A 12650-nucleotide genomic window follows, 5' to 3' on the forward strand; every position below is an offset into this window, starting at 1 on the left:
TGCAGTGAACATGGGGGTACATATACCTTTTTGAGTTAGTGTTTTAATTTTCTCCATACCTAAAAGTGGAATTGCTGAATGATATGGTAGTTCTATTTCTAACTTTTTGAGGAACCTCCATACTGTTTTCTACAGTGGCTATAGAAGTTTGCATTTCCACCAGCAGTGCATGAGGGTTCCCCTTTCTCCACAGCCTTGCCAGCATTTATTTCTTGTCTTATTTGATAATAGCCATTTTAGCAGTTGTGAGGTGATCTCTCATCTGGTTCCGGTTTGTGTTTCCCTCCTAGTGAGTGATGTTGAACCATCTTTTCATGCATCTCCCTTGGCCATCTGTGTATCTACTTTGGAAAAATAATGATTTGACTCTTTAAGTGGTAACTACTTAGAAAATTGCTTCACTAACCATTCATCTCAGACTGGAAACTCACACTAACTTTTCCCTCTTTGTTGTTGAATGTGGAATGACTCCTTAGCATTTTATAGCATGTACGTGCTTATTATCTGCTTGTACATCTCTCTATGGAGAAAGCACATCGATCCTGAAGCACTTAACATATGGGAAAATGGAGGCTTAGTAACGTGCGTGACGTTTCTGCAGCCATGATGGTAATTATTACAAGGCTCTTGGTGCCTAAGCCCCTGCTAGAAGTGGCACGTGTGCTGATGGCAGCTGTGAGGGTAAGAAGCGAGAGAAGCAGTGCAAGGACATCGGAGAGAGGTTGGATGACAGGTCCCAAATGCTGCAAGCAGCAAGGACTATAGAGGGCCTGCCCCTGCCTAAAATGCCATTAACAAATACAGAACCTCATTCCCTTCTCATACCAGAAAGAACTTCAGGAACGTTATGAGGATTGAGGAGTAAGCATTCAAAGGTTGCTTTTTGGTAATAACTGTGGGGGGAAAAAAGCTTTATGATATATTATTACTTGATTATTTATTAAGGAGTAATTAACAGTGATGTTACTGAGTTACAGATAGGTCAGTGCAAAGGCCTTTAGCCACTGTGCCTTGTAATGTTTATATACTCGATGCATCTAATACATGGGATCTTTGTTTTCACTGTTGTTAATTAATGTCCCGTGGATGAGGGAAATTGCTAAGAACTGGGGCTCCTCTATGGGGAATAGACTTTATTCCAATTTACATTCTCATTTTGACTTTATAGGTTCCCTGATTACAATGACTTATTTCTACTCGGTATAGTCTCATATTTTGTATTGAGGTTATTAGTCATGTAGAATTTTCTGAGGCCAAATATATCCCCATGAAATATTGGCACTTGTCATGTTGGTTTTTGGAATGCCGTGGGAGTTCCTCAGACAGTCCCTGGCTCACCACCACCACCTCCCACCCTCGTCTAACCCCTGACCATCTGTGTCTCCCAGCATTCCCTCCTGCCTCCTCTCAGGTCACATTTTAGCCAGAACGACCTTTTCAAAATCTGAATATGTCCTTGCTGCTTCTGTGTATTGAAAATTTTCAATGGCTTCTGGTTGCAAAGACCAGCGTCCTAGATAGTGAGTTGCAAGGGTCTGCCTGATCGGACCCTTGCCTCCCCACCCTGATTCAGTGCCAGTTTTTCCCCCACACTGTTCTCTGGGCCTCCATCTGTCTTACAAACAGTAGGCATTACATTGATTACCTGCCAGGGTCAGTGCTAAGTTCTGAGTGTAGAGAGCGGAATAAAATACTTATTCCGTGCCCTCATGGAACTGACAGTGTAGTTCAGAAGATAGACCAGTAATCATGAAAATATATAGTTAGACATTGTCACAAGTGCAACATAGAAATAATAGGGTCATGTCTGACATTGTGCTGTGAAGAGAGACCACATCTTCTTCAGCATGTAGAAGGGTTAAGGTTTGTTTATTAGGTACAACCTTGGAAGCTCTTACCAACAGCGATCATTCCAAATGTGAAAAGGTACTGCTATTTGCACATAAAAAAAGAGCATTTGATGGCCCTACAGAAACTTGCATATTTTAATTCAGAGAGGAGAGTTTTGAGGATAAAGAACTGTTTCTTGGGTGTCACTGAAGCTAGGATCTTGGGACATCAGCTTGAATAGTTTCTGTTGAATGAATAAGATTGTGTGACGTGATTTATATCCTTATCTTTTTTTATCAAAGACATTATCTCTGGCGTTTTAGAAGTGGGTGGTCATGGAGTGTCTCTCTGAGGATGTGAATTTAAACTGAGAAGTTGAGGGTGAGAAGAAACCAATGCTTTGTGAAGTTTCAGCTAAGGGCACAGCATGCTCGGAAGAGGCAGACATGGGCTTCTGTGGTCAGGCCGCTGTGGCCGGATTGCATGCCCACCCTCCCAGTACCTTGGGGCTAGTTCACTGCTTCTCCTCCTTTAGCCTTTAATTCAAATGTTACTTTTTGGTAGCCCCTTCTCTGATCTGCTAGATTGGATGAGGTTCCCCTTAATCCATTTTCTGTGGTTTGTTGTTATGCATTAATTTTGTGGCCATTTGATTAAATGTCTCCTTCACTGATCTCTAAATTCCTGAAGGCAGGGATCAAGTTTCTCTTTGCTTACTTTTGGGGATAATGAGGATTAAGTAACATGTATATGGTGCTTATCATTTAGCTTAACCGCATAAAAAATCCTACGGTGTAGGTACTGTTATACCCATTTTACTGATGAGGAAACTAAGACACTGAGAGGTTAAGTGCCTTATCCATAGTAACAACAGCCATTAGTTAATGGTGGAGGCAGAATTTGACAGTGGCAGTCTGTCCTTAGAATGCTGGAGTAGATTTTAAATCCATCCCTTAATAGTTCATTTATTCAGTCAATAGAACAGAATAGAAGATCTAGTAATAAAAAGTACAGGTATGTTGTGGTAATTTGGTATATGGTAAAGACAGCATTTCAAATCAGTGGAAAAGGATTATTCATAAATAATGTTTGGATAGTTATCTGTCCATTTGGAAAATAAATGAACAGGATCCTTTTATCACACTTTATACTCAAATAAATTTTAGGTGGTTGGAAATGTATGAAGGTAAAAGAATGTAAAGTAGTAAAAGGAAAATATGGGTTCTCTTGAGGCAGAGAAACACTTTCTGAATATGATCGTTAAGGTGCACAGACTGTAGAATGAAGTGGGGTGATTTTTTGCTACACAAAAATGAAGAACTTCTAAGTAGCAAAAGCATTCTAAATATGATTGAAATGACCAATGGGATTAAAATATGCAGTGTACAACTATAGAATAATATAGACCAAATCCAGCTTTGGCAAGGGTGGGGTACCAAGGATTACTGTCACGTCCTGCAGGTTCTTCATTTCTGGAAGCCATTTAGGCAATGTGTGTCAAGGTGTAGATTCCCTTTGATTAAGGCACTTCTCGGAACTTATCACAAGTAGGAAAATTGGAGACCTGTGCAAAGACAGATATTCAGAATTCTTCACTCTGTTAAGGGTGGTGAAATATTGGTACAGTCACATAGTGGAGTTCTATGTGGCCATTAAAAATGATGTAATCTGCACCTGTTCATGTGGGCACCTTGCCTTTGATAATATTCGGGGGCATGTGTAGCAAGAACCTATATGTAAAATTGTGGGCGTGACCTGTGTCTGAACGTGTGGCTGGGTGGACATTTAGTACAAGTTTCACAATGTTATTAGTTATCTCTAGATGTGGGCTTTTGAAAGTTTTCTTTTCCTTAAATTTTGTGGATGTTGTTTCTTTAAAACATTATCTTTTGATAAAAAAACTATTCAGAAAATGAGAATAAGTATCTAAGACTGTATCTTTTAATTTTTTTCTGATCTGAACAGTTTTCTAGCTTATGAAATGAAAAAGTAAGACATTTTCTTTTTTTAAATATTTTTTTCTTTAAATTTTTTTATGTTAATCACCATACATTACATCATTAGTTTTTGATGTAGTGTTCCATGATTCATTGTTTGTGCATAACACCCAGTGCTCCACGCAGAACGTGCCCTCTTTAATACCCATCACCAGGCTAACCCATCCCCCCCACCCCCCTCCCCTCTAGAACCCTCAGTTTGTTTTTCAGAGTCCATAGTCTCTCATGGTTCGTCTCCCCCTCCGATTTCCCCCCCTTCATTCTTCCCTTCCTGCTAGTAAGACATTTTCTTATCCCTTTATAAGTTTTTAAATTCTTGTAACACTTATTTTTGGCTCCTGTAAATACTATTCCCATATTTGGCCTTCCTAGCCATGGTGTTAGAGATGTTTGAAATATTCAGGGTACTGAACAGAAGGTCAAACACAAAGAAGGAAATGGGGTTCAGAAGCATTTTCATTAAAATTGCATGAATACTGGAGTTTATTCTATAGCACAAAGCCTTCCTAGATGAACTGGATCAATGTTTAATAGAAACACCGCCTTTTAAGCATCTCTGTTCTTAAAGTCTGTTTTTAATTAAATGTCCTATGTTCTTTAACCTTAAAAGATAGAGTAAGACAAAGGAGGGAAAAACAAAACAAAACATCCACGTCAAAGATAGGAGTGTAATGTCGAAGGGAGAATTTTAAATAACCTCCCTACAGACTCTCCCTCTCTCTTATTCTCTCTCCCTCCCCCCCACCCTTTCTCTCTCTCCCTCTTCCCTGGGAGATAATATTAAACAGTACAGCTGGTTCAGATTATGATCTTTTCTCAGTCACATCTTCAGAGAACACTTTAATAAAGCATTAATTATGTAGCAGCCCCACACACACTGTAGACAGGGATTATCTAGCTACATAATTTTGCTAATGATATATCTATAGAGTGCTATTTTTATCCTATTGTCGGTATCCATTTTTAGTTACTAGGGGTATGCTGATTTTGCAACTACAAGCAGCCATTTGATATTCAACACTGTATCTGGTTCAATGAGTATGAACCACTGTTTTGGATTTTGTAGAGAATGAACTTTAAAGATAGGTTTCATGATATTCCCCAGTGTGGGGACACATTTGGGATTTACAAAAAATCTCTACCCATTGTCGTAGGTGAGTGAATGTTAGAAGGCAGAGGGAAGAAAGGGATAAATTGTTTATGTAGGTAAGAAATGCCAGGTGAATTTAAGGTTTTAACACATTGTTGGAGTGGCAGTAGAGAGCATATTTCTGTAAATTTTGTTTATTTTGTTTGTTTGCATGCATGTTGTTTCTCCAGCTTTATCGTACCACCTGGCATCTTCAGCGGATAGCGCAGGCCCAGGTGGGGATGGGGATGGGGATGGGGATGGGTGTGTCTGTCATGCACAGGTTGGTCTCCTTCTGGTTGCTTCATGAGCTTCAAAAGCTCATGTGATATCATATTCTTTAATCTGAACCGATCTGTTACAAAGGACATTTAGCAAAATGGGTGAAAGGTGGAAAAATTAAATGCAAGGCTTAATGTTCAGAGGATATTTTTAGACTTAGGAGCAGTTTGCTGCTTTTTATGAAATGGTCAAGTATAATTAATGGTTCCTCTATCCCTCTTTGTTCATGTTTTTCTTGAAAGGATGAAATGCTGGTTTTAACTGTGTGTGTGTGTGTGTGTATTTGGTTCTCTAGGTTCATGGAAGTGTGGTTATTTTGACTATATGGATAGTATTTCCTTTTATCCCTTCCAAAACATCTTTTTTTAGTTGTTACAGAAATCACATCTTCACACAAGCTTCAGAAAACATGAAGTTATATATTAAAATAAACCATGACAGTAATTAAAAATTTTTTTAATTGCTAGAAATAAAGGAGGAAGCCAGTGAGTGGTTAATCGACATTGTTAATTTTCAGGTCCTCTTGAATGCTTAAGCAGAGCCAGGAGTAATTTTTTTTAGATCAGTTTGAGTGGTACAGTTTATTTGACGACTTGTTGAGTCCTCCCTTCAAAACTTGGGATATGGCCATCGGGGGAGTGAGTTTCACTGCAGGGAATTATCTGTCTGTATTGGATTTGATTCTGTCAAATAGTTAGAATTAATTCTAGTTCTAGTAGTTACAGAAGAGAAATGGTCAAGCTTTTTTTGCTGGAGGTCTTGTAGATCATTTCAGACAAGGGAAGCTGGGGCCTTACCATTTTAAGTGCCCTGCAGAAAGCCTTCTTGTTTAACTTGATGAGACCCAGTTATTCCTTCCAAGATTCCCAACCTTTGAAAACCAAATTGGCTTTCTTTATATAAAGTGTTGAAAAATGACAAACTCTGTTATTGGATGGTATGACTTAAAAGAGGAAGAGACTGGAGAGTGACAATCAGACATCCTTGACATTCTCCTCTGGGCTCAAGGCAGGACACCTCTTGGCACCACAGCACCCTTCCTCAGGATCAGGCTTGCGAGAGACAGAAGTGATCTTAACTCATGGGATCATGACTTGGAATGGGGCTTTGGGCTCCCATTGTTTTTGTGAAGTTGCTTGCAATTACCTTTGAATTTGTTCTCAGTGCACTATCTAAACAAACTGGGTCTGTCCTGCCACTCTTCTGCCTTGAGGCTTGGCTTCTTATATACTACTTCAGCCCACGAGGTCCTTTAGAAAGGTTCCTGTATCTCTGTGGTCCTGTCTTCTCCAAGATGCTGCATCACATGCAGGAACATTTCTTTTCTCTAGGTTATTTATATCAAAACCCAACCAGTGGCCTGTCAGTTTGATTGTTATTATCTCAACTCTTTTGTTTTACTTAAGGAGTTCGTGGTAGGTCACAGTTGAAGTCAGTTAATTTTATTGGCTAGATTATGATGAAGTATAGAAAATTCTCTCTGATTTGGTACATTTTTGCCAAAACATTTTTGTGTGACTTTTCTCTTTCCACGTGTTTTGTAGTATATTCTGCTGTAGAGGCACGAGGCACTGGAGCCGCCTTCTCTCTTTCAGCCTTGCCTCCAGGAGATTGGCAGGTCTGGTGACGGTCGAAAAGGTGGATCTTGCCTTCCAGGTGAGACTTGACCCCTCGTGTAGGGAGTGACCTGGTTCCATTTGGATCTAGCAGTGTAAAAAAACAAATGTTACTGATTTGTGAAAGAAGAATTAGAAGTGATGGTAAGAACACAATTGTCATATTTTCCTCTTTATTCTTCCTTTTTTTTTTTTTTTGAAAATGGAATGAGGACAGGTAGGAAACATGTGAACCAGAATGAAACAATTTCTTGTAAGAATAACAAATGACTTCTATTGCTGAATCATTTGTCTTTTTATTTGTTTATTTGAACTAACTGCAGTGTGATTAAAAGAAATCCTACAGTTATTCTAAAAACTAATGTGCTCTCAAGAACAGTCCACCTTAAATCCCCTGCAAAGTGTATTCAAATCTTTCTCATTATGGTACTTTTTTGGGAGATTATTTTCTTGAGGCAGCACGTGTTTATTTTATTCTTCAGTCGTAGGCAGAGAGCCTGGGCCTCATGAGGGAGCAGTGCTGTGTGTGTCTGATTTCCATGACATGGTACCCAGTGTCAGGGCCTGTGCTTAGCTGGGCTCAATTCAGGAAGGTGATTTGCTTATGAGAAATCTGCTGATATGTTAAGTATTTTTTAACGTAAATTGAATCCATTTGCCTCCTTAAAAACCCAGTTACCTGTATACCCATGTTAATAACACTATAGTCACAAAAGGTGAAATATTACGTATCCATCAACAGATGACTGGATGAGCAAATACGTGGTCTGCCCGTACAGTGGAATATTGTTTGGTCTTAATAGGAAGGTTCCTGTCACATGCTACACGATAAACTTTAACGACATTATGCTAAGTGAAATAGCCAGTTACAAAGACAATTACTGCATGATCCCACTCTTACGAGGTACCTAGACCGGTCAAATTCATTGAGGCCAAAAGTAGAATGGTAGTTGCCAGACTGCGGGCAAGGGGAGTGGGAAGCTAGTGTTCAGTGGGTACAGAGTTTCAACTGGAGAAGATGAAAAAATTTCTGGAGACAGATGGTGGTGATGATTGTACAACAGTGGGAGTGTACTTAATGCCAATGAACCCTACTCTTAAAATGGTCGATGTGGTAAATTTAACGTTACCTATATTTTGTCACAATTAAAAACAACAACCCAGATTGAGTCACTCTGAGTTTTGGGCGGGAGGGCTTTGGCCACAGTGGGGTGTGTTTCTCCTGGTCCTATAATTGGTGCTGGGCATGATAGAGTGAGCAAAACTATTGGTCGGAAGGGACCCTCCACATCATCTGCTCCGGCACTCGCATTTGACGGGTGAGAAGCCAGATCTCAAGTGAGGTGATTTGCCCACTTCATTGTGGGTGTAATCCACCCACTTCTGGCTCATCCAGTCTTCAGTGGAGGCAGGATAGAGAATAGGAAGAAGTGGGTTGTAGAGTCATACTGCCTGGGTTCTGCTCTTGTTCCCAAATTCACTGACGGTTAAATTCTCCAATCCTGTTTCTGAGTCTATAAAATGGGAGTCGTACCAGTACTCCATGAGGTTTTTATGCAAATTAATTGAGTTGACCCATATTAGGCACTTAGGTTAGTGTTCTTGTGCAGAAATAAGTGACAGATGAGTATTAGCCATTTATTATCACTATTGTTTTGTTATTGTATTGTTGTTTTGTTGTTGCTGTTACCAGCTTCCGCTGCAAGGGGGATTGGGGACAGAGGCCTTGGGAGTGAGGCTCAGTGGTAATCACCTGTTGGCTCTCTCTCCTTAGCCAGACTGCTGTCCGTGTTAACCAGTGTGAAGCAGGGTGGATGAAATGCTCATCTTGCTGAGGTGATTGTGAAGGGAGGGACTGACCGCTTGCTTGGTCAATGCAAGTAATCTTGTTACTCATGGTGCTTAGGGCAGGTCACTGCAGGCCAGAGGCTTGGCCTCTACCAAGTCATGGTCTTCAAGGGCGTGCTGAGAGTGGCCGTGCTAAGCTCTGATCTCTGGCTGAGGGTGCATGTGTGTTCTCGGGGGTCTGCTTTCCAGGCCCTCTTGAGGAAAGGTCACCTGACTCCTTTGGGTCAGTTGTCCCCAGAAGTTGTCAGCCTGCAGGTGGAGTTTGGCTGAGTTTGAAGCATGGACAGAGGTATTAGTGTTACTGTGCAAGTACTTGTGTTTCTGACCCTGGATGAAAAGCGTCCCCTCACTACTGACTCATGTCTTGTTAGCCCTTTTTTTACTTGCTCAGCTTTACCAGCTTATGGGGGAAGACTTCATCCAGATTTGAGATTACGAGGGAGGTCATTTGTGCTCAAGGAAAATTCCTTTAACAAACGAGTACTGAGCACCCGTGTGCCTAGCAGGGGGTAAGTGGCTGGAGATGGAATGGAAAGGGAATTAAACGACCTTGCCCTGGGGCAGTTCAGCACTCTGCAGCCGAGAACTGGAAAAGAACCGGCGGGATGGTTTCCTTAGGCCAGGCAGCTCCTGGGTGAGGAGGACTAGAGCCAGTTTTGCGGTCATAACATGTATCATTTAAATGTGTGTGTGCTTGTGTTCGGAGTATGTGTAAGTGTTCACATGTAAGTGAAATATATATGATAGACGGCATATCAAAAAATGCATGGCATGATGTTTGTCATAGTGTGTGACATCCCTAAAGAACCTCTCAGTATTGCGGACATCCAGACTGGGTGAATCCAGAATGACTTGAAAACTGGTGCCAGAATGGGCAGAGGACACGGCTTCGGTCTGGGTCTGCGCACACTCCCCCATATCAGGCCCATGCACTAAGTGGCCTCGGGGTTTCATCAAAGTTATCAAATAATTTTATCTGCTCTAAACTTTCTACACTTGACTCCATGATCACTTTCACTAATGGCTTATTCTTTTTTCAAGTAGTCTGATCCAGTGGTTCTCAACCCTCACTGCTGAGTTAGTATCTCTTGGGGGAAGGTTAAAAAAAAAAAATCATACCCCACACCTCTCCAGACCAGTTGAAGGAGAAGCTTCCCAACTGATACCAACACGCAGCCTGAGCCGAGCACCGTTAGGCCATCCTTTGCTTAAATAGCATCCGCTCTCCCTTTTGATTGATGTGAACTGTGCTTGTCTTCTTGTCTTAATGGCCCATTGCTGTATGAGTTGGGTTTCTTCTCATTAGCCATCCTGAAAGGTCTGAGTTAGGAGACAAAAAGCTAAAAGTTTAGAAAGTTGATTATCAGATTTAATTGATGTCTTTGGCGAAGCGAAAGCTCAATATTCTCCCAGAGTCTGTGCCACCTAACATTTTCTCTTTGATGTTTTCATTTTTCTCCATGAGGTGGGTAAAAGAGGGGTTTAGTGTTAGACGTTCTGTGTTCCGTGATGCTGATAACCACAACCACCACACATAAATAAAATTGTGAAATTCAAGGTGTGTCTTGGATAGCTTCACTTCTTATCTAGGGACCTCTTTTCTGGCAGTGAAATGGCAGTTCAGAGATGGAGCATCTGCAGTCGATGACTTCCTGTGAGTTCCTGCGAGAGGTGGAAACACCTGCACAAAAACAGTGCTCCCAGAGGCGCGTGCTCACCAGCCGATGCCCTTTCCTCCCTGCCCTCTTGTAGGGGCTGCTACAGAGGAAGAGAAGCTGTGTGTCCAGGCAAAGGGCTATTTTACTGTGCTCTTTAAAACAAGGACATATTTAGCTGAACTGTTAAGTCAAATAAATCCCATTATGGCCTTTTCCAAAGTATTTTTTGCATAGGCTCTCTATTCATAGTCTGTATATTTACATCAGATTATAGAATGTGCAGTTGGCTCTTTGAATTGTTTCTTCAGAATTGGAATGGCTAAAACTTCCAGCAGGCTCTGAGAGTTTGCCTGTTGTGATTCTGTTTGCATCAATCCATAGCAGAATTGCCTCTGTTGAGATTACGTGAAAAATAAGTTTGTGCCCCTTGGTCCCATTGCAAACTGATCACGCAGAGTCATGGGTTAAACATCGTTCATTTAATGCTATATTGAATACTCTTCTGCCCCAGATACTTGTGCTCAGTGCTGGATATATTGATGATATGAAATGTTTCTTTACCCTGAAGAAATTAAGGATCCTTCCCTGTAGCCTACCTGTTGAATTTAAAATGGAATCCTTGTGTTTGCCGGGCTGACTTGCGGTTGTATGTAAACAACTGAGGAAGTTAGATATTTAGAAATATATATTTTTTTGAATCTGGAATTTGGAAGCACCCCTCTTCATGGTCAAACCTTATTGTAGAAATCTGGTAAAGGACACTTTGATGAACAGGTTTGACTCTCCCCCACCCAGATAGGTTGGAAGTAACAAGTATTTTCATTTTGAGTCACACTTTCTCAAGTGAAGTGACAGTCTGTTGACGGATGAAGCACAGCGATATTTTTAAGCTGCTTTGACATTCCTGAGGAAAGCATTGTCAGGAACAGAGCCCTGAAGTTTGAGAGTTATGCATGCTTTTGTGATTCTTCACTATTTCTCCTGACATAGACATTTCAAGAAAAGCAGATAAAATTATTCCAGGTTCCAAGCAAAGGAGCTGTCATCTGGATTTGAGGTTCAAATTAGGTTGGGAAAAACATGAATTGTGTTCAGTAACATACAAGCGGAAATACAATTTAAACCTTTTTAGTGCTAGTAGTGTAAGACACCTAAAATTCCTATGGAGGTGGCTGCCTTGCTCTTAATTCACAATAATGTAAAAAATACCAAAGTTTCAGTAAAGCAGTTCTTTTGGTGGATGGAGAACTAACACATAAAGATGCTCTGTTCTTCCACTATCCTCATCCACATGGTAACTAATCCCAGCTTCTGCTGCTTCTGCGTCACCCTGTTGGGGCTCTGGGGGATGCAGAGCTGATGAAGGCACCGTCCTTGCCCCGAATGGGCTTCCATCTGTGAAGTGCTCAACATTACTGAGCACTTCATGAACAGTCATCTCCTTAGTCCAGTGATGTTTGGAGTGGCACCCCCATTTGTAGACAGACCAGTGGAAGTGCAGAGAGGGAATAGCTTCCTCAAGTTCACAGTTTATAAGAGGGAGAATGAGAATGCGAACCCAGGCTGTCCAGCCTGAGCATCAAGTAGTTTAGATGAAATTTTTCTGGGATTTTGTGAGGGAGGGTTGAGACCGAAGAGAAGGAGCAAAAATGTTCAGCCTTATGTTCAGGCAAATCCACTGAGCACTCTTTTTGGGTCATGGTCTTTACCTATAAAAGTCTGACAGGTACGAAGGTGGCAAATCAAATGCCTATAGAAGCCAGGCAGGCAGAGGAGTGAAGTCTGCAGGGGGACAGGGGTAAGCTGGAAATCTTCCCAGTGGGGCAGCCTCTGCAGCAGTAGCCCTAGGAAGGCTGAGAGAATTCAGCGTGGCTGATCTTGAGTAGGGCAATTAATTAAGGTTTGAAAAACCTCAATCTGTGGGTCATGAAAGTAGGTTTTTGGGCTATAACAAGTTCGTAAGTCTCTAATGGGCAACACTGGACATGTACTTGAAAGCATTTTGGGGAGAATTATTGAGCATGTGGAAAAAAGTTTGTTTTCTAAAAGAAAGTTACAGATCATATTACAGAACTCCAGCTGAGCTCTGTAAGGCTGCCGCCTGAGAAGGGCACATGCTTCCTAGCACATCCCTGCTTGGGCTGTCCTTGGTGGGTGGGAGACTCTTGGAAACCATAGCAACAACTCTTGCAAGATGTGCTGCACCAGCACTTTTCCCTGAGTCATTTTGCTGTTTCTGAACATGCCAGGCTACTAACAAAGGTACTTACTGATGCAGGTGTACTGCACA

This window comes from Eumetopias jubatus, unplaced genomic scaffold (assembly GCF_037043125.1).
Source record: "Eumetopias jubatus isolate StellerSeaLion01/CBP00866 unplaced genomic scaffold, mEumJub1_p1.0 scaffold_15, whole genome shotgun sequence".
Taxonomy (NCBI): Eukaryota; Metazoa; Chordata; class Mammalia; order Carnivora; family Otariidae; genus Eumetopias; species Eumetopias jubatus.